Source organism: Phalangium opilio, unplaced genomic scaffold (assembly GCF_054372755.1).
Source record: "Phalangium opilio isolate 3A_F unplaced genomic scaffold, DU_Popi_V2 ptg000087l_1, whole genome shotgun sequence".
Classification (NCBI taxonomy): Eukaryota; Metazoa; Arthropoda; class Arachnida; order Opiliones; family Phalangiidae; genus Phalangium; species Phalangium opilio.
This window is the reverse complement of record NW_028324192.1, coordinates 4503107-4523947: the sequence shown is the minus strand read 5'-3', so window position 1 is coordinate 4523947 and position 20841 is coordinate 4503107. Positions and strand designations below refer to the sequence as shown.

General features: G+C 36.9%; 1 non-coding gene across 1 annotated transcript; it reads left to right on the top strand.

The window, feature by feature from the left end:
• Positions 1-8219: 8219 nt before the first annotated feature.
• TRNAD-GUC (transfer RNA aspartic acid (anticodon GUC)) lies at positions 8220-8292 on the top strand. Its single transcript has one exon. It is a non-coding gene; the product is annotated as a tRNA-Asp (tRNA).
• Positions 8293-20841: the final 12549 nt, after the last annotated feature.

Below are 20841 nucleotides of genomic sequence, written 5' to 3'. Positions count from 1 at the left end.
CCATTTAATATTTATGCTTCCGTTGCGCAATGGTTAGCGCGTTCGGCTGTTAACCGAAAGGTTGGTGGTTCGAGCCCACCCGGGAGCGGTGTTGTGGGATCTCTAATGTAACGTAAAAAGCCAAAGTTTTTCCACAATACCTGACGACCATTTTTTTTTTGGGCGTCCGTAGCGCAATGGTTAGCGCGTTCGGCTGTTAACCGAAAGGTTGGTGGTTCGAGCCCATCCGGGAGCGGTGTTGTGGGATCTCAAATGTGACGTAAAAAGTCAAGGTTTTTACACAATACCTGACGAGCATTTAACTTTTGGGCTTCCGTGGCGCAATGGTTAGCGCGTTCGGCTGTTAACCGAAAGGATGGTGGTTCGAGCCCACCTGGGAGAGGTGTTGTAGGGTCTCAGATGTAACGTAAAAAGTCATAACTTATTGTTGTGTGTTTGTACGACTACACAGGAGTTGATACTTTAAAACTATGGTTTTATTTACAATGATTTATACATGATCGAGGTCCGAGATAGACTGAATTTTTAACACAGAGAGGGGCCTTTTTATACACGAGAGATTAGATAAATAATAGACATTAAGCTAATATGGGGCTGTTCATAAACTGGCCTACTAATAATACAAAGCATAATGTCACATCCCCTTTTTTTATACAAATAAGAATGCGTTTTATAAATTTAACTTAGTCGATGGCTTTGAGATTCTTCCGGATCGTGTTACTGTCCCTTTGTCGTCTTTTGGCAATTTGCTTCTTGTCTTTCTCTTATTCGTACTTTCCGGTGACCTCGTGGTATTGGACTCAGATGGATCAGCTCGCAAGTTCTCTCTGTCGGTATCTTGAATGTTTTCAGCATTGCATGGATGATTGTCGTGGGCTGGCTCAGAGACAGGTTCCTCTCGATCAATGATGTTTGGTGGATCTATGACGTCCTCTGGGCCAATACTTGATTCCGGAGTGAAAGACTTGATTCCGTGATTTTGATGACTGTCCGGTAGGGGAACTAGATGGAACCGGTTTCTTCGAATCCTTCCTTTAGACGTCTCGATTATATATGATCGGGGCTCCTCTGCTTTCTTGACAACGGTTCCTTCTTTGCGTAAATCGGTTATCCATACCCTTTTCCCACGATCTAATTTGTGTAGCTCTCTGACTCTATGGCGTTGGTCGTAATTTCGTTTCTGAGTTTTTTTCTGCGTTAGTGATGTTTCTTTGATACGTTCTGCTGATAAGATCGTCGGGACAAGCATGTTTGACGGTAATGGGAGCGTTGTTCGGAGATGGCGACTCATAAGCATTTGTGCTGGACTGAAACCATTGGACGTCGGTGTAGATCGGTACGCCAAGAGTGCCAAAGGGATGTTGTCAGATTTCTTTAAAATGGATTTCGCTGTCTTTACTGCTGCTTCTGCGAACCCATTACTTTGAGGATATCTTGGGCTGCTCGTGATAGATCGAAATCCATATTTCTTGGAGAATGCGAGGAATTCCAAGGTTCTTGTCGCTGATAAATTAGTGCCATTATCGCTGCGGACCACCTCTGGAATTCCGTGTCGTGCAAATATATCTTCGATGATCTCGATGACAGTTTTTGTAGTTTGATCTTTCATTCGAGCCAATTCCAGATATTTTGAGTAGTAGTCCATCATGACCAGGTACCATTTTCCCCCATGATGTAGCATATCTATGGCAACTGCTTGCCATGGTCGTTCGGGTAAGCTTGTTGGCTTTAAGGGCTCATGAAAGTTGACTGATTCTTTGAGACATCGTTCGCATCTTTTCACCTTATCTTCGATTTCCCGTGAAATTCCAGGCCACCAGACGGATTGTTTGGCTCTTTCTCGACATTTGACGATTCCCATGTGACCTTGATGAATTCGATCCATTATTTCTGGACGCATGGAACTTGGAATGAGCAGTCTGCTGCCTTTCATGATGATTCCGTCTTGGATGTTGATTTCATGCCTGTAGCTGAAGTAGTCATTACAACTACTGTGTACGCGTTTTTTCTCCGGCCATCCATGTTCGAGGTAACGTTGTAATGTTCTGCATGTAGCATCTTCCTGTTGTTTATGAAGAATTTCCGCAAGCTTTGGATCTGTAGTGGGTAGGTTCATCATTACTAACTGTACGTGAGCAGAAATTTCTTGTTGTAGCTCGTTGTCGTCAACGTCTATCAACGGAGCTCTAGACAATGTATCAGCGGCAACTAAGGATTTTCCAGGCACGTAGGAGACCTTGTACGAGTATCGCATCATGCGTAGACGTAGCCTTTGCAGTCTCGGAGATAAATCGTCCAGTTGTTTCGAATGCAATATGGAAACAAGGGGCTGATGATCAGTTTCTAGCTTTATTGTTATACCCGTTATGAAATCCTCAAATCGCTGGCATGCCCACGTTAATGCATACACCTCCTTCTCGATCTGCGCATAGCGTTGTTCTGTCGAGGATAACGTCTTCGAGGCGTAGGCAATGACTTTGTAAGTTCCATTGGCTTGTTCTTGTCGAAGTATTGCTCCAATCCCATAGCTTGACGCATCGGCGGATACTACTGTTGGCTTCCTCGGATCGAAGATACCCAAAACAGGCTTGCTTGTGAGCGTCGTCTTGAGGTATTTGAAGGCCATTTCTTGACTTGGGCCCCAAATCCAGCTGTTCTTGGTGCTCAATAGACTACATAGTGGTTTAAGCTGCTCGGCCATTCGGGGAATGAACTTTCCAAGATAATTTACCATTCCTAATAGACGACGTAGCTCTGCGACATCAGATGGTGATTTCATCTCGACTATGGCTCGAACCTTCTCCTCGTCTGGACTGATCCCGGCACTGTCTATTACGTGCCCCAAAAACTTGATCCTTTTGACTCCAAAGAGGCATTTCCTTTCATTGAGCGTGACTCCTTGGTCTTTCAATCTTTCGAGAACTTCCTTTAGGTTTTCATCATGTTCGGCCATGTCCTTGCCCCATACTAGAATGTCGTCCTGATGACAAACTGTGTTCTTGACGCCTTCAATATACGAAGACATTTGGCTTTGGTAGTGCTCGGATGCAGATGTTAAACCAAAGGGCAGGCAATTGCAGCAATATCTTCCAAATGGCGTCATGAAAGTCGTTAGTAATATGGAGTCCGGATGTAGCGGTATCTGCCAATAACCGGAATTACAATCAAGTTATAAGAAGATCTCGGCTCCAGCCAGTCGTCCAAGCGTATGGTCTACAGCCGGTATCTGGTACCGTTCACGTTGTACGTAGTTATTCAGTTGCGTATAATCCACGCATATCCTTAATTCGCCAGAATCCTTTCTCACGACCACCATGGGAGCGCACCAGTCTGTGGGGTCCTCGACTCTCCGGATTACTCCCAAGTCCACCATTCGTTTCAATTCAGCTTCGACTTGTGACATCAAAGGAATCGCAACTCGACGTGGAGTCGTCACTGCATACGGTACTGCGTTCGGTTTCAGCTTCAGTTTGTAGCTTCGTTTGACTCGTCCTAAGCCGGTAAATAGTTGAGGATAATGGTCCTTTGGTCTTATACTCGTCTCCGTGAGTTGCAGCTCATCGATTCTTTGAACTATTTTCAGGTCTTCACTTGCTCTGAGGCTTAGAAGTGGAACTTGCAATTGGTCGATGACATAGACCTTGTCATGGATGGTGGTATCTCTACTTGACAGGTAGGCTTCAATGAAACCTTTGCAGTTAATCAAGGTCTTCCCTGGTCCAAACAGTTGTCGGTCAGATTTATTCAGTGCTAAGTCTTGAAATTTCGCCTTGTACAGCGAGTCTGGTAATACGCAAACGTCCGCGCCGGTATCTATCTTGAATTGAACTTGCTTTGCATTAATCCTAATGTTTACCATCCAACGATCTTGTATCTCGTCGCTGCTGACTTTTCCCAAGAACGTATCCATTGGCGTTGAGTCATCATCATCCACAGAGATCATTTGCGATGTGACCTCACGATTGTAGTTGGTGGTTGACCTTTGACACACACGCTCGTAGCGGCCAATCTTCTTACACTTCCTGCAAACTGCTCTATATGCTGGGCATCGCTCTCGATTGTGTTTCGCGAACATTCCGCATTTCTTGCAGGTATCTGAAGTAACCTTTTGATCGCGTTGAATTGGTCTTGAAGGATGAGTTGCTCTTGGTCGCCTGTTCTCCTTCGTCTGAGAGGTGTTTCGAGAGCCAAGCTTTTCGACAACAGCCGGAGTTCCGTTTTTATAACTTCCTGCGTTTAATTCTTGTTGTTGTCGGCGAACTTCTTCGGCATGGCGGGCGGTTGAGATCGCTTTCTCCAGTGTAAGGTTTCCGTCTAATTGCATTTTTTCCGACAGGGCTTTGTCTCGCACCCCGACTACTATTCGGTCTCTCAGCAATTCGTCTTGGAGAGTTCCGTAGGCACATTTCTCAATCTGGGCTCGACACGCGGTGATAAACTCTTCTACCGGTTCGCCATCTTGCTGAACTCGTGAGTTGAAGGTTTCTCGCTCGTAGATAACGTTCCTCCGGAGAATGAAATGTCCTTCGAATTTATTCATAACGACATTGAAGTCAGACTTCTCTGCATCGGTGGCAAACGTAAATGACAAGAATACGTCATCAGCTTTGTCGCCCATCATGTATATTAACGCGTTGACTTGCTCCTCTCCTGTCTTGGAACTAAGACCGGACGCGGATCTGATTCTCGAACCTCCTCCTCCATCGGGGCCACTCATTGGAATTCGAAAAGTTGAATTGGCAAGGCGGTTGCACTTGAAAGGCTGCGGCGTTCTGCATTTTCCGTGTCGAGGTAGACCGCAAATCTAGTCGATTACTGATTAACGAATTAAAGCTAACCGTGATATCGCGCGACTAAATACCACATTAACGAACTTCTGACATCATGTTGTGTGTTTGTACGACTACACAGGAGTTGATACTTTAACACTATGGTTTTATTTACAATGATTTATACATGATCGAGGTCCGAGATAGACTGAATTTTTAACACAGAGAGGGGGCCTTTTTATACACGAGAGATTAGATAAATAATAGACATTAAGCTAATATGGGGCTGTTCATAAACTGGCCTACTAATAATACAAAGCATAATGTCACACTTATCCACAAAACCTAACAACCATTTAATTTCTGAGCTTCTGTGGCTCAATGGTTAGCGCGTTCGGCTGTTAACCAATTGGTTGGTGGTTCGAGCCTATCCGGGAGAAGTGTTGTGACGTCTCAGATGTAACGTAAAATGTCAGAGTTTTTCCACAATACCTAACGAACATTTAATTTCTGGGCTTGCGTGGCGCAATGGTTAGCGCGTTCAGCTGTTAATCGAAAGGTTGGTGGTTCGAGCCCACCCGGGAGAGGTGTTGTTGGGTCTCATATGTAGCGTAAAAAGTCAAAACTTTTCCACAATACGTGACAACCATTTATTTTCTGAGCTTTCATCGCTCAATGGTTAGCGCGTTCGGCTGTTAACCAATAGGTTGGTGGTTCGAGCCCACCCGGGAGCGGTGTTTTTGGATCTCAAATGTAACGTAAATAGCCAAAGTTTTTCCACAATACCTGACGACCATTTAATTTTTGGGCGTCCGTGGCGAATGGTTAGCGCATTCGGCTGTTAACCGAAAGGTTGGTGGTTCGAGCGCATCCGGGAGCGGTGTTGTGAGGCCTCAGATGTGAAGTAAAAAGTCAAAGTTTTACCTCAATACCTGACGAAAATTTAATTTTTGGGCTTCAGTGGCGCAATGGTTAGCGCGTTCGGCTATTAACCAATAGGTTGGTGGTTCGAGCCCATCCGGGAGAAGTGTTGTGACGTCTCAGATGTAACGTAAAATGTCTGAGTTTTTCCACAATACCTGACGAACATTTAATTTTTGGGCTTCAGTGGCGCAATGGTCAGCGCATTCAGCTGTTAACCGAAAGGTTGGTGGTTCGAGCCCAAACGAGAGAGGTTTTGTGGGGTCTCAGATGTAGCGTGAAAAGTCGTAACTTTTCAACAATACCTGACAACCATTTAATTTCTGAGCTTCCGTGGCTCAATGGTTAGCGCGTTCGGCTGTTAACCAATAGGTTGGTGGTTCTAGCCCATCCGGGAGCGGTGTTGTGATGTCTCAGATGTAACGTAAAATGTCAGAGTTTTTCCACAATACCTGACGAACATTTTTTTTTGGGCTTCCGTGGCGCAATGGTTAGCGCGTTCAGCTGTTAATCGAAAGGTTGGTGGTTCGAGCCCACCCGTAAGAGGTGATGTGGGGTCTCAGATGTAGCGTAAAAAGTCAAAACTTTTCCACAATACGTGTCAACCATTTAATTTCTGAGCTTCCGTGGCTCAATGGTTAGCGCGTTCGGCTGTTAATCGAAAGGTTGGTGGTTCGAGCCCATCCGGGAGCGGTGTTGTGAGGTCTCGGATGTGAAGTAAAAAGTCAAAGTTTTACCTCAATACCTAACCAGCATTTATTTTTTGGGCTTCCGTGGCGCAATGGTTAGCGCGTTCAGCTGTTAATCGAAAGGTTGATGGTTCGAGCCCACCCGGGAGAGGTGTTGTGAGGTCTCAGAGGTAGCGTGAAAAGTCAAACTTTTTCCATAATACGTGATAACCATTTATTTTCTGATCTTTCGTGGCTCAATGGTTAGCGCGATCGGCTGTTAACCAATAGCTTGGTGGTTCGAGCCCACCCGGGAGCGGTGTTTTTGGATCTCAAATGTAACGTAAATAGCCAAAGTTTTTCCACAATACCTGACGACCATTTAATTTTTGGGCTTCCGTGGCGCAATGGTTAGCGCGTTCAGCTGTTAACCGAAAGGTTGGTGGTTCGAGCCCAAAAGAGAGGTTTTGTGGGGTCTCAGATGTAGCGTGAAAAGTCGTAACTTTTCAACAAAACCTGACAACCATTTAATTTTTGGGCGTCCGTGGCGCAATGGCTAGCGCGTTCGGCTGTTAACCGAAAGGTTGGTGGTTCGAGCCCATCCGGGAGCGGTGTTGTGACGTCTCAGATGTTACGTAAAATGTCAGAGTTTTTCCACAATACCTGACGAACATTTATTTTTTGGGCTTCCGTGGCGCAATGGTTAGCGCGTTCAGCTGTTAATCGAAAGGTTGGTGGTTCGAGCCCACCCGTAAGAGGTGATGTGGGGTCTCAGATGTAGCGTAAAAAGTCAAAACTTTTCCACAATACGTGTCAACCATTTAATTTCTGAGCTTCCGTGGCTCAATGGTTAGCGCGTTCGGCTGTTAATCGAAAGGTTGGTGGTTCGAGCCCATCCGGGAGCGGTGTTGTGAGGTCTCGGATGTGAAGTAAAAAGTCAAAGTTTTACCTCAATACCTAACGAGCATTTATTTTTTGGGCTTCCGTGGCGCAATGGTTAGCGCGTTCAGCTGTTAATCGAAAGGTTGGTGGTTCGAGCCCACCCGGGAGAGGTGTTGTGAGGTCTCAGATGTAGCGTGAAAAGTCAAACTTTTTCCATAATACGTGATAACCATTTATTTTCTGGTCTTTCGTGGCTCAATGGTTAGCGCGTTTGGCTGTTAACCAATAGCTTGGTGGTTCGAGCCCACCCGGGAGCGGTGTTTTTGGATCTCAAATGTAACGTAAATAGCCAAAGTTTTTCCACAATACCTGACGACCATTTAATTTTTGGGCTTCCGTGGCGCAATGGTTAGCGCGTTCAGCTGTTAACCGAAAGGTTGGTGGTTCGAGCCCATCCGGGAGCGGTGTTGTGACGTCTCAGATGTTACGTAAAATGTCAGAGTTTTTCCACAATACCTGACGAACATTTAATTTTTGGGCTTCAGTGGCGCAATGGTCAGCGCGTTCAGCTGTTAACCGAAAGGTTGGTGGTTCGAGCCCAAACGAGAGAGGTTTTGTGGGGTCTCAGATGTAGCTTGAAAAGTCGTAACTTTTCATCAATACCTGACAACCATTTATATTCTGAGCTTCCGTGGCTCAATGGTTAGCGCGTTCGGCTGTTAACCTATAGGTTGGAGGTTCTAGCCCATCCGGGAGCGGTGTTGTGATGTCTCAGATGCAACGTAAAATGTCAGAGTTTTTCCAAAATACCTGACGAACATTTAATTTTTGGGCTTCCGTGGCGCAATGGTTAGCGCGTTCAGCTGTTAATCGAAAGAATGGTGGTTCGAACCCACCCGGAAGAGGTGTTGTGGGGTCTCAGATGTAGCGTAAAAAGTCAAAACGTTTCCACAATACGTGACAACCATTTAATTTCTGAGCTTCCGTGGCTCAATGGTTAGCGCGTTCGGCTGTCAATCGAAAGGTTGGTGGTTCGATCCCATCCGGGAGCGGTGTTGTGAGGTCTCGGATGTGAAGTAAAAAGTCATAGTTTTACCTCAATACCTGACGAAAATTTAATTTTTGGGCTTCAGTGGCGCAATGGTCAGCGCGTTCAGCTGTTAACCGAAAGGTTGGTGGTTCGAGCCCTCCAGGGAGCGGTGTTGTGACGTCTCAGATGTAACGTAAAATGTGAGAGTTTTTCCACAATACCTGACGAACATTTAATTTTTGGGCTTCCGTGGCGCAGTAATTAGCGCGTCCAGCTCTTAATCGAAAGGTTGGTGGTTTGAGCCCACCCGGAAGAGGTGTTGTGGGGTCTCAGATGTAGCGTTAAAAGTCAAAACTTTTCCACAATACGTGACAACCATTTAATTTCTGATCTTCCGTGGCTCAATGGTTAGCGCGTTCGGCTGTTAACCAATAGGTTGGTGGTTCGAGCCCACCCGGGAGCGGTGTTTTTGGATCTCAAATGTAACGTAAATAGCCAAAGTTTTTCCACAATACCTGACGACCATTTAATTTTTGGGCGTCCGTGGCGAATGGTCAGCGCGTTCAGCTGTTAACCGAAAGGTTGGTGGTTCGAGACCTCCCGGGAGCGGTGTTGTGACGTCTCAGATGTAACGTAAAATGTCACAGTTTTTCCACAACACCTGACGAACATTTAACTTTTGGGCTTCCGTGGCGCAATGGTTAGCGCGTTCAGCTGTTAATCGAAGGGTTGGTGGTTCGAGCCCGCCCGGAAGAGGTGTTGTGGGGTCTCAGATGTAGCGTAAAAAGTCAAAGTTTTTCTACAATACCTGACGACCATTTAATTTTTGGGCTTCCGTGGCGCAATGGTTAGTGCGTTCAGCTGTTAACCGAAAGGTTGGTGGTTCGAGCCCAAACGAGAGAGGATTTGTGGGGTCTCAGATGTAGCGTGAAAAGTCGTAACTTTTCAACAATACCTGACAACCATTTAATTTTTGGGCGTCCGTGGCGCAATGGCTAGCGCGTTCGGCTGTTAACCGAAGGGTTGGTGGTTCGAGCCCATCCGGGAGCGGTGTTGTGACGTCTCAGATGTTACGTAAAATGTCAGAGTTTTTCCACAATACCTGACGAACATTTAATTTTTGGGCTTCCGTGGCGCAGTAATTAGCGCGTCCAGCTCTTAATCGAAAGGTTGGTGGTTCGAGCCCACCCGGAAGAGGTGTTGTGGGGTCTCAGATGTAGCGTTAAAAGTCAAAACTTTTCCACAATACGTGACAACCATTTAATTTTTGGGATTCCTTGGCGCAATGGTTAGCGCGTTCGGCTGTTAACCGAAAGGATGGTGGTTCGAGCCCACCTGGGAGAGGTGTTGTAGGGTCTCAGATGTAACGTAAAATGTCAGAGTTTTTCCACAATACCTGACGACCATTTAATTTTTGGGCGTCCGTGGCGAATGGTTAGCGCATTCGGCTGTTAACCGAAAGGTTGGTGGTTCGAGCCCACCCGGAAGAGGTGATGTGGGGTCTCAGATGTAGCGTAAAAGTCAAAACATTTCCACAATACGTGACAACCATTTAATTTCTGAGCTTCCGTGGCGCAATGGTTAGCGCGTTCAGCTGTTAATCGAAAGGTTGGTGGTTCGAGCCCACCCGGGAGAGGTGTTGTGAGGTCTCAGATGAAGCGTGAAAAGTCAAACTTTTTCCATAATACGTGATAACCATTTATTTTCTGATCTTTCGTGGCTCAATGGTTAGCGCGTTCGGCTGTTAACCGAAAGGTTGGTGGTTCGAGCCCATCCGGGAGCGGTGTTGTGAGGCCTCAGATGTGAAGTAAAAAGTCAAAGTTTTACCTCAATACCTGACGAAAATTTTATTTTTGGGCTTCAGTGGCGCAATGGTTAGCGCGTTCACTATTAACCAATAGGTTGGTGGTTCGAGCCCATCCGGGAGAAGTGTTGTGACGTCTCAGATGTAACGTAAAATGTCGGAGTTTTTCCACAATACCTGACGAACATTTAATTTTTGGGCTTCAGTGGCGCAATGGTCAGCGCGTTCAGCTGTTAACCGAAAGGTTGGTGGTTCGAGCCCAAACGAGAGAGGTTTTGTGGGGTCTCAGATGTAGCTTGAAAAGTCGTAACTTTTCAACAATACCTGACAACCATTTAATTTCTGAGCTTCCGTGGCTCAATGGTTAGCGCGTTCGGCTGTTAACCAATAGGTTGGAGGTTCTAGCTCATCCGGGAGCGGTGTTGTGATGTCTCAGATGTAACGATTTTTTCGGTACTTTTTTGAATGCATTTTTTTCTTGAGAAATCTTTGACCGAATTCAGCTTAATACCCTATAAAACACTCATTGAAAGTGATTTCATCTCGATTGAACAATAATTAAAAATTTACCTCGATTTTTAATAACATTTTCAAAATCGACGTTTCACGGCCAAAGAAGCATACTTTGAGTATTTCTTCACTATTTTCCAATATGTTCACTGAAAGCATTATTTTTATACTTTTTGCTTTAATTCAAGCAAATGTAACGATATTCAATCAAAAAACTGTTAAAATTAAATTTTTCAATAAGAAATCGTTGTCACGGATTTTGTATCTTGAAGAAGAAAAACATGTGATTTTTTCGGTACTTTTTTGAATGCATTTTTTTCAGGAGACATTTTTGACCGAATTCAGCTTAATTCCCTATAAAACACTCTTTGAAAGTGATTTCATCTTGATTGAACAATAATTAAAAATTTACCTCGATTTTTAATAACATATTCAAAATCGACGTTTCACGGCCAAAGAAGCATACTTTGAGTATTTCTTCACTATTTTCAAATATGTTCACTGAAACCATTATTTTTATACTTTTTGCTTTAATTCAAGCAATGTAACGATATTCATTCAAAAAGCTGTTAAAATTCAATTTTCAGTAAGAAATCGTATTCACGGATTTTGTGTCTTGAAGAAGAAAAACCTGCGATTTTTTCGGTACTTTTTTGAATGAATTTTTTTCTGGAGAAATTTTTGACCGAATTCAGCTTAATTCCCTATAAAACACTCATTAAAAGTGATTTCATCTCGATTGAACAATAAATAAAAATGTACCTCGATTTTTAATAACATTTTCAAAAATCGACGTTTCACGGCCAAAGAAGCATATTTTGAGTATTTCTTCACTATTTTCAAAAATAACCACTGAAACCATTATTTTTATACTTTTTGCTTTAATTCAAGCAAATGTAACGATATTCATTCAAAAAACTGTTAAAATTCAATTTTTCAATAAGAAATCGTTGTCACGGATTTTGTATCTTGAAGAAGAAAAACATGCGATTTTTTCGGTACTTTTTTGAATGCATTTTTTTCTGGAGAAATTTTTGACCGAATTCAGCTTAATTCCCTATAAAACACTCATTGAAAGTGATTTCATCTCGATTGAACAATAAATAAAAATGTACCTCGATTTTTAATAACATTTTCAAAATCGACGTAACTCGGCCTAAGAAAAACATTTTGAGTATTTGTTCACTGTTTTCAAATATAACCACTGAAACCATTATTTTTGTGATTTTTGCGTTAATTCAAGCAAATGTAACGATATTCATTCAACAAACTGTTAAAATTCAATTTTAAATAAGAAATCGTTGTCACGGATTTTGTATCTTGAAGAAAAAAAACATGCGATTTTTTCGGTACACTTTTGAATGCATTTTTTTCGGGAGAAATGTTTGACCGAATTCAGCTTAATTCCCTATAAAACACTCATTGAAAGTGATTTCATCTCGATTGAACAATAATTAAAAATTTACCTCGATTTTTAATAACATTTTCAAAATCGACGTTTCACGGCCAAAGAAGCTTACTTTGAGTATTTCTTCACTATTTTCAAATATGTTCACTGAAACCATTATTTTTATACTTTTTGCTTTAATTCAAGCAAATGTAACGATATTCAATCAAAAAACTGTTAAAATTAAATTTTTCAATAAGAAATCGTTGTCACGGATTTTGTATCTTGAAGAAGAAAAACATGCGATTTTTTCGGTACTTTTTTGAATGCATTTTTTTCAGGAGAAATTTTTGACCGAATTCAGCTTAATTCCCAATAAAACACTCATTAAAAGTGATTTCATCTCGATCGAACAATAAATAAAAATGTACCTCGATTTTTAATAACATTTTCAAAATCGACGTAACTCGGCCTAAGAAAAACATTTTGAGTATTTGTTCACTGTTTTCAAATATAACCACTGAAACCATTATTTTTGTAATTTTTGCGTTAATTCAAGCAACTGTAACGATATTCATTCAACAAACTCTTAAAATTCAATTTTAAATAAGAAATCGTTGTCACGGATTTTGTATCTTGAAGGAAAAAAACATGCGATTTTTTCGGTACACTTTTGAATGCATTTTTTTCGGGAGAAATGTTTGACCGAATTCAGCTTAATTCCCTATAAAACACTCATTGAAAGTGATTTCATCTCGATTGAACAATAATTAAAAATTTACCTCGATTTTTAATAACATTTTCAAAATCGACGTTTCACGGCCAAAGAAGCATACTTTGAGTATTTCTTCACTATTTTCAAATATGTTCACTGAAAGCATTATTTTTATACTTTTTGCTTTAATTCAAGCAAATGTAACGATATTCAATCAAAAAACTGTTGAAATTAAATTTTTCAATAAGAAATCGTTGTCACGGATTTTGTATCTTGAAGAAAAAAAACATGCGATTTTTTCGGTACTTTTTTGAATACATTTTTTTCTGGAGAAATTTTTGACCGAATTCAGCTTAATTCCCTATAAAACACTCAATAAAAGTGATTTCATCTCGATTGAACAATAAATAAAAATGTACCTCGATTTTTAATAACATTTTCACAATCGACGTAACTCGGCCTAAGAAAAACATTTTGAGTATTTGTTCACTATTTACAAATATATTCACTGAAACCATTATTTTTATACTTTTTGCTTTAATTCAAGCAAATGTAACGATATTCATTCAAAAAACTGTTAAAATTCAATTTTTCAATAAGAAATCGTTGTCACGGATTTTGTATCTTGAAGAAGAAAAACATGCGATTTTTTCGGTACTTTTTTGAATGCATTTTTTTCTGGAGAAATTTTTGACCGAATTCAGCTTAATTCCCTATAAAACACTCATTGAAAGTGATTTCATCTCGATTGAACAATAAATAAAAATGTACCTCGATTTTTAATAACATTTTCAAAATCGACGTAACTCGGCCTAAGAAAAACATTTTGAGTATTTGTTCACTGTTTTCAAATATAACCACTGAAACCATTATTTTTGTGATTTTTGCGTTAATTCAAGCAAATGTAACGATATTCATTCAACAAACTCTTAAAATTCAATTTTAAATAAGAAATCGTTGTCACGGATTTTGTATCTTGAAGAAAAAAAACATGCGATTTTTTCGGTACACTTTTGAATGCATTTTTTTCGGGAGAAATGTTTGACCGAATTCAGCTTAATTCCCTATAAAACACTCATTGAAAGTGATTTCATCTCGATTGAACAATAAATAAAAATGTACCTCGATTTTTAATAACATTTTCAAAATCGACGTTTCACGGCCAAAGAAGCATACTTTGAGTATTTCTTCACTATTTTCAAATATATTCATTGAAACCATTATTTTTATACTTTTTGCTTTAATTCAAGCAATGTAACGATATTCATTCAAAAAACTGTTAAAATTCAATTTTCAATAAGAAATCGTATTCACGGATTTTGTGTCTTGAAGAAGAAAAACCTGCGATTTTTTCGGTACTTTTTTGAATGAATTTTTTTCTGGAGAAATTTTTGACCGAATTCAGCTTAATTCCCTATAAAACACTCATTGAAAGTGATTTCATCTCGATTGAACAATAATTAAAAATTTACCTCGATTTTTAATAACATTTTCAAAATCGACGTTTCACGGCCAAAGAAGCATACTTTGAGTATTTCTTCACTATTTTCAAATATGTTCACTGAAACCATTATTTTTATACTTTTTGCTTTAATTCAAGCAAATGTAACGATATTCAATCAAAAAACTGTTAAAATTAAATTTTTCAATAAGAAATCGTTGTCACGGATTTTGTATCTTGAAGAAGAAAAACATGCGATTTTTTCGGTACTTTTTTGAATGCATTTTTTTCAGGAGAAATTTTTGACCGAATTCAGCTTAATTCCCTATAAAACACTCTTTGAAAGTGATTTCATCTTGATTGAACAATAATTAAAAATTTACCTCGATTTTTAATAACATTTTCAAAATCGACGTTTCACGGCCAAAGAAGCATACTTTGAGTATTTCTTCACTATTTTCAAATATGTTCACTGAAACCATTATTTTTATACTTTTTGCTTTAATTCAAGCAATGTAACGATATTCATTCAAAAAACTGTTAAAATTCAATTTTCAGTAAGAAATCGTATTCACGGATTTTGTGTCTTGAAGAAGAAAAACCTGCGATTTTTTCGGTACTTTTTTGAATGAATTTTTTTCTGGAGAAATTTTTGACCGAACTCAGCTTAATTCCCTATAAAACACTCATTGAAAGTGATTTCATCTCGATTGAACAATAAATAAAAATGTACCTCGATTTTTAATAACATTTTCAAAATCGACGTAACTCGGCCTAAGGAAAACATTTTGAATATTTGTTCACTGTTTTCAAATATAACCACTGAAACCATTATTTTTGTAATTTTTGCGTTAATTCAAGCAAATGTAACGATATTCATTCAACAAACTGTTAAAATTCAATTTTAAATAAGAAATCGTTGTCACGGATTTTGTATCTTGAAGAAAAAAAACATGCGATTTTTTCGGTACTTTTTTGAATGCATTTTTTTCTGGAGAAATTTTTGACCGAATTCAGCTTAATTCCCTATAAAACACTCATTGAAAGTGATTTCATCTCGATTGAACAATAATTAAAAATTTACCTCGATTTTTAATAACATTTTCAAAATCGACGTTTCACGGCCAAAGAAGCTTACTTTGAGTATTTCTTCACTATTTTCAAATATGTTCACTGAAACCATTATTTTTATACTTTTTGCTTTAATTCAAGCAAATGTAACGATATTCAATCAAAAAACTGTTAAAATTAAATTTTTCAATAAGAAATCGTTGTCACGGATATTGTATCTTGAAGAAAAAAAACATGCGATTTTTTCGGTACACTTTTGAATGCATTTTTTTTGGAGAAATGTTTGACCGAATTCAGCTTAATTCCCTATAAAACACTCTTTGAAAGTGATTTCATCTTGATTGAACAATAATTAAAAATTTACCTCGATTTTTAATAACATTTTCAAAATCGACGTTTCACGGCCAAAGAAGCATACTTTGAGTATTTCTTCACTATTTTCAAATATGTTCACTGAAACCATTATTTTTATACTTTTTGCTTTAATTCAAGCAATGTAACGATATTCATTCAAAAAACTGTTAAAATTCAATTTTCAGTAAGAAATCGTATTCACGGATTATGTGTCTTGAAGAAGAAAAACCTGCGATTTTTTCGGTACTTTTTTGAATGAATTTTTTTCTGGAGAAATTTTTGACCGAATTCAGCTTAATTCCCTATAAAACACTCATTGAAAGTGATTTCATCTCGATTGAACAATAAATAAAAATGTACCTCGATTTTTAATAACATTTTCAAAATCGACGTAACTCGGCCTAAGGAAAACATTTTGAGTATTTGTTCACTGTTTTCAAATATAACCACTGAAACCATCATTTTTGTAATTTTTGCGTTAATTCAAGCAAATGTAACGATATTCATTCAACAAACTGTTAAAATTCAATTTTAAATAAGAAATCGTTGTCACGGATTTTGTGTCTTGAAGAAAAAAAACATGCGATTTTTTCGGTACACTTTTGAATGCATTTTTTTCTGGAGAAATGTTTGACCGAATTCAGCTTAATTCCCTATAAAACACTCATTGAAAGTGATTTCATCTCGATTGAACAATAATTAAAAATTTACCTCGATTTTTAATAACATTTTCAAAATCGACGTTTCACGGCCAAAGAAGCTTACTTTGAGTATTTCTTCACTATTTTCAAAAATAGCCACTGAAACCATTATTTTTATACTTTTTGCTTTAATTCAAGCAAATGTAACGATATTCATTCAAAAAACTGTTAAAATTCAATTTTTCAATAAGAAATCGTTGTCACGGATTTTGTGTCTTGAAGAAGAAAAACCTGCGATTTTTTCGGTACTTTTTTGAATGAATTTTTTTCTGGAGAAATTTTTGACCGAATTCAGCTTAATTCCCTATAAAACACTCATTGAAAGTGATTTCATCTCGATTGAACAATAATTAAAAATTTACCTCGAATTTTAATAACATTTTCAAAATCGACGTTTCACGGCCAAAGAAGCTTACTTTGAGTATTTCTTCACTATTTTCAAATATGTTCACTGAAACCATTATTTTTATACTTTTTGCTTTAATTCAAGCAAATGTAACGATATTCAATCAAAAAACTGTTAAAATTAAATTTTTCAATAAGAAATCGTTGTCACGGATTTTGTATCTTGAAGAAGAAAAACATGCGATTTTTTCGGTACTTTTTTGAATGCATTTTTTTCTGGAGAAATTTTTGACCGAATTCAGCTTAATTCCCTATAAAACACTCATTAAAAGTGATTTCATCTCGATTGAACAATAAATAAAAATGTACCTCGATTTTTAATAACATTTTCAAAATCGACGTTTCACGGCCAAAGAAGCATATTTTGAGTATTTCTTCACTATTTTCAAAAATAGCCACTGAAACCATTATTTTTATACTTTTTGCTTTAATTCAAGCAAATGTAACGATATTCATTCAAAAAACTGTTAAAATTCAATTTTTCAATAAGAAATCGTTGTCACGGATTTTGTGTCTTGAAGAAGAAAAACCTGCGATTTTTTCGGTACTTTTTTGAATGAATTTTTTTCTGGAGAAATTTTTGACCGAATTCAGCTTAATTCCCTATAAAACACTCATTGAAAGTGATTTCATCTCGATTGAACAATAATTAAAAATTTACCTCGAATTTTAATAACATTTTCAAAATCGACGTTTCACGGCCAAAGAAGCATACTTTGAGTATTTCTTCACTATTTTCAAATATGTTCACTGAAAGCATTATTTTTATACTTTTTGCTTTAATTCAAGCAAATGTAACGATATTCAATCAAAAAACTGTTAAAATTAAATTTTTCAATAAGAAATCGTTGTCACGGACTTTGTATCTTGAAGAAGAAAAACATGCGATTTTTTCGGTACTTTTTTGAATGCATTTTTTTCTGGAGAAATTTTTGACCGAATTCAGCTTAATTCCCTATAAAACACTCAATAAAAGTGATTTCATCTCGATTGAACAATAAATAAAAATGTACCTCGATTTTTAATAACATTTTTACAATCGACGTAACTCGGCCTAAGAAAAACATTTTGAGTATTTGTTCACTATTTACAAATATATTCACTGAAACCATTATTTTTATACTTTTTGCTTTAATTCAAGCAAATGTAACGATATTCATTCAAAAAACTGTTAAAATTCAATTTTTCAATAAGAAATCGTTGTCACGGATTTTGTATCTTGAAGAAGAAAAACATGCGATTTTTTCGGTACTTTTTTGAATGAATTTTTTTTCTGGAGAAATTTTTGACCGAATTCAGCTTAATTCCCTATAAAACACTCATTGAAAGTGATTTCATCTCGATTGAACAATAAATAAAAATGTACCTCGATTTTTAATAACATTTTCAAAATCGACGTAACTCGGCCTAAGAAAAACACTTTGAGTATTTGTTCACTGTTTTCAAATATAACCACTGAAACCATTATTTTTATACTTTTTGCTTTAATTCAAGCAATGTAACGATATTCATTCAAAAAACTGTTAAAATTCAATTTTCAATAAGAAATCGTTGTCATGGATATTGTATCTTGAAGAAAAAAAACATGCGATTTTTTCGGTACACTTTTGAATGCATTTTTTTTGGGAGAAATTTTTGACGGAATTCAGCTTAATTCCCTATAAAACACTCTTTGAAAGTGATTTCATCTTGATTGAACAATAATTAAAAATTTACCTCGATTTTTAATAACATTTTCAAAATCGACGTTTCACGGCCAAAGAAGCATACTTTGAGTATTTCTTCACTATTTTCAAATATGTTCACTGAAACCATTATTTTTATACTTTTTGCTTTAATTCAAGCAATGTAACGATATTCATTCAAAAAACTGTTAAAATTCAATTTTCAGTAAGAAATCGTATTCACGGATTTTGTGTCTTGAAGAAGAAAAACCTGCGATTTTTTCGGTACTTTTTTGAATGAATTTTTTTCTGGAGAAATTTTTGACCGAATTCAGCTTAATTCCCTATAAAACACTCATTGAAAGTGATTTCATCTGGATTGAAAAATAAATAAATATGTACCTCGATTTTTAATAACATTTTCAAAATCGACGTAACTCGGCCTAAGGAAAACATTTTGAGTATTTGTTCACTGTTTTCAAATATAACCACTGAAACCATTATTTTTGTAATTTTTGCTTTAATTCAAGCAAATGTAACGATATTCATTCAACAAACTGTTAAAATTCAATTTTAAATAAGAAATCGTCACGGATTTTGTATTTTGAAAAAAAAAACATGCGATTTTTTCGGTACACTTTTGAATGCATTTTTTTCTGGAGAAATGTTTGACCGAATTCAGCTTAATTCCCTATAAAACACTCATTGAAAGTGATTTCATCTCGATTGAACAATAATTAAAAATTTACCTCGATTTTTAATAACATTTTCAAAATCGACGATTCACGGCCAAAGAAGCTTACTTTGAGTATTTCTTCACTATTTTCAAATATGTTCACTGAAACCATTATTTTTATACTTTTTGCTTTAATTCAAGCAAATGTAACGATATTCAATCAAAAAACTGTTAAAATTAAATTTTTCAATAAGAAATCGTTGTCACGGATTTTGTATCTTGAGGAAGAAAAACATGCGATTTTTTCGGTACTTTTTTGAATGCATTTTTTTCAGGAGAAATTTTTGACCGAATTCAGCTTAATTCCCTATAAAACACTCATTGAAAGTGATTTCATCTCGATTGAACAATAATTAAAAATTTACCTCGATTTTTAATAACATTTTCAAAATCGACGTTTCACGGCCAAAGAAGCATACTTTGAGTATTTCTTCACTATTTTCAAATATAACCACTGAAACCATTATTTTTATACTTTTTGCTTTAATTCAAGCAATGTAACGATATTCATTCAAAAAACTGTTAAAATTCAATTTTCAATAAGAAATCGTTGTCACGGATATTGTATCTTGAAGAAAAAAAACATGCGATTTTTTCGGTACACTTTTGAATGCATTTTTTTTGGGAGAAATTTTTGACCGAATTCAGCTTAATTCCCTATAAAACACTCTTTGAAAGTGATTTCATCTTGATTGAACAATAATTAAAAATTTACCTCGATTTTTAATAACATTTTCAAAATCGACGTTTCACGGCCAAAGAAGCATACTTTGAGTATTTCTTCACTATTTTCAAATATGTTCACTGAAACCATTATTTTTATACTTTTTGCTTTAATTCAAGCAATGTAACGATATTCATTCAAAAAACTGTTAAAATTCAATTTTCAGTAAGAAATCGTATTCACGGATTTTGTGTCTTGAAGAAGAAAAACCTGCGATTTTTTCGGTACTTTTTTGAATGAATTTTTTTCTGGAGAAATTTTTGACCGAATTCAGCTTAATTCCCTATAAAACACTCATTGAAAGTGATTTCATCTGGATTGAAAAATAAATAAATATGTACCTCGATTTTTAATAACATTTTCAAAATCGACGTAACTCGGCCTAAGGAAAACATTTTGAGTATTTGTTCACTGTTTTCAAATATAACCACTGAAACCATTATTTTTGTAATTTTTGCGTTAATTCAAGCAAATGTAACGATATTCATTCAACAAACTGTTAAAATTCAATTTTAAATAAGAAATCGTCACGGATTTTGTATTTTGAAAAAAAAACATGCGATTTTTTCGGTACACTTTTGAATGCATTTTTTTCTGGAGAAATGTTTGACCGAATTCAGCTTAATTCCCTATAAAACACTCATTGAAAGTGATTTCATCTCGATTGAACAATAATTAAAAATTTACCTCGATTTTTAATAACATTTTCAAAATCGACGTTTCACGGCCAAAGAAGCTTACTTTGAGTATTTCTTCACTATTTTCAAATATGTTCACTGAAACCATTATTTTTATACTTTTTGCTTTAATTCAAGCAAATGTAACGATATTCATTCAAAAAACTGTTAAAATTAAATTTTTCAATAAGAAATCGTTGTCACGGATTTTGTATCTTGAAGAAGAAAAACATGCGATTTTTTCGGTACTTTTTTGAATGCATTTTTTTCTGGAGAAATTTTTGACCGAATTCAGCTTAATTCCCTATAAAACACTCATTAAAAGTGATTGCATCTCGATTGAACAATAAATAAAAATTTACCTCGATTTTTAATAACATTT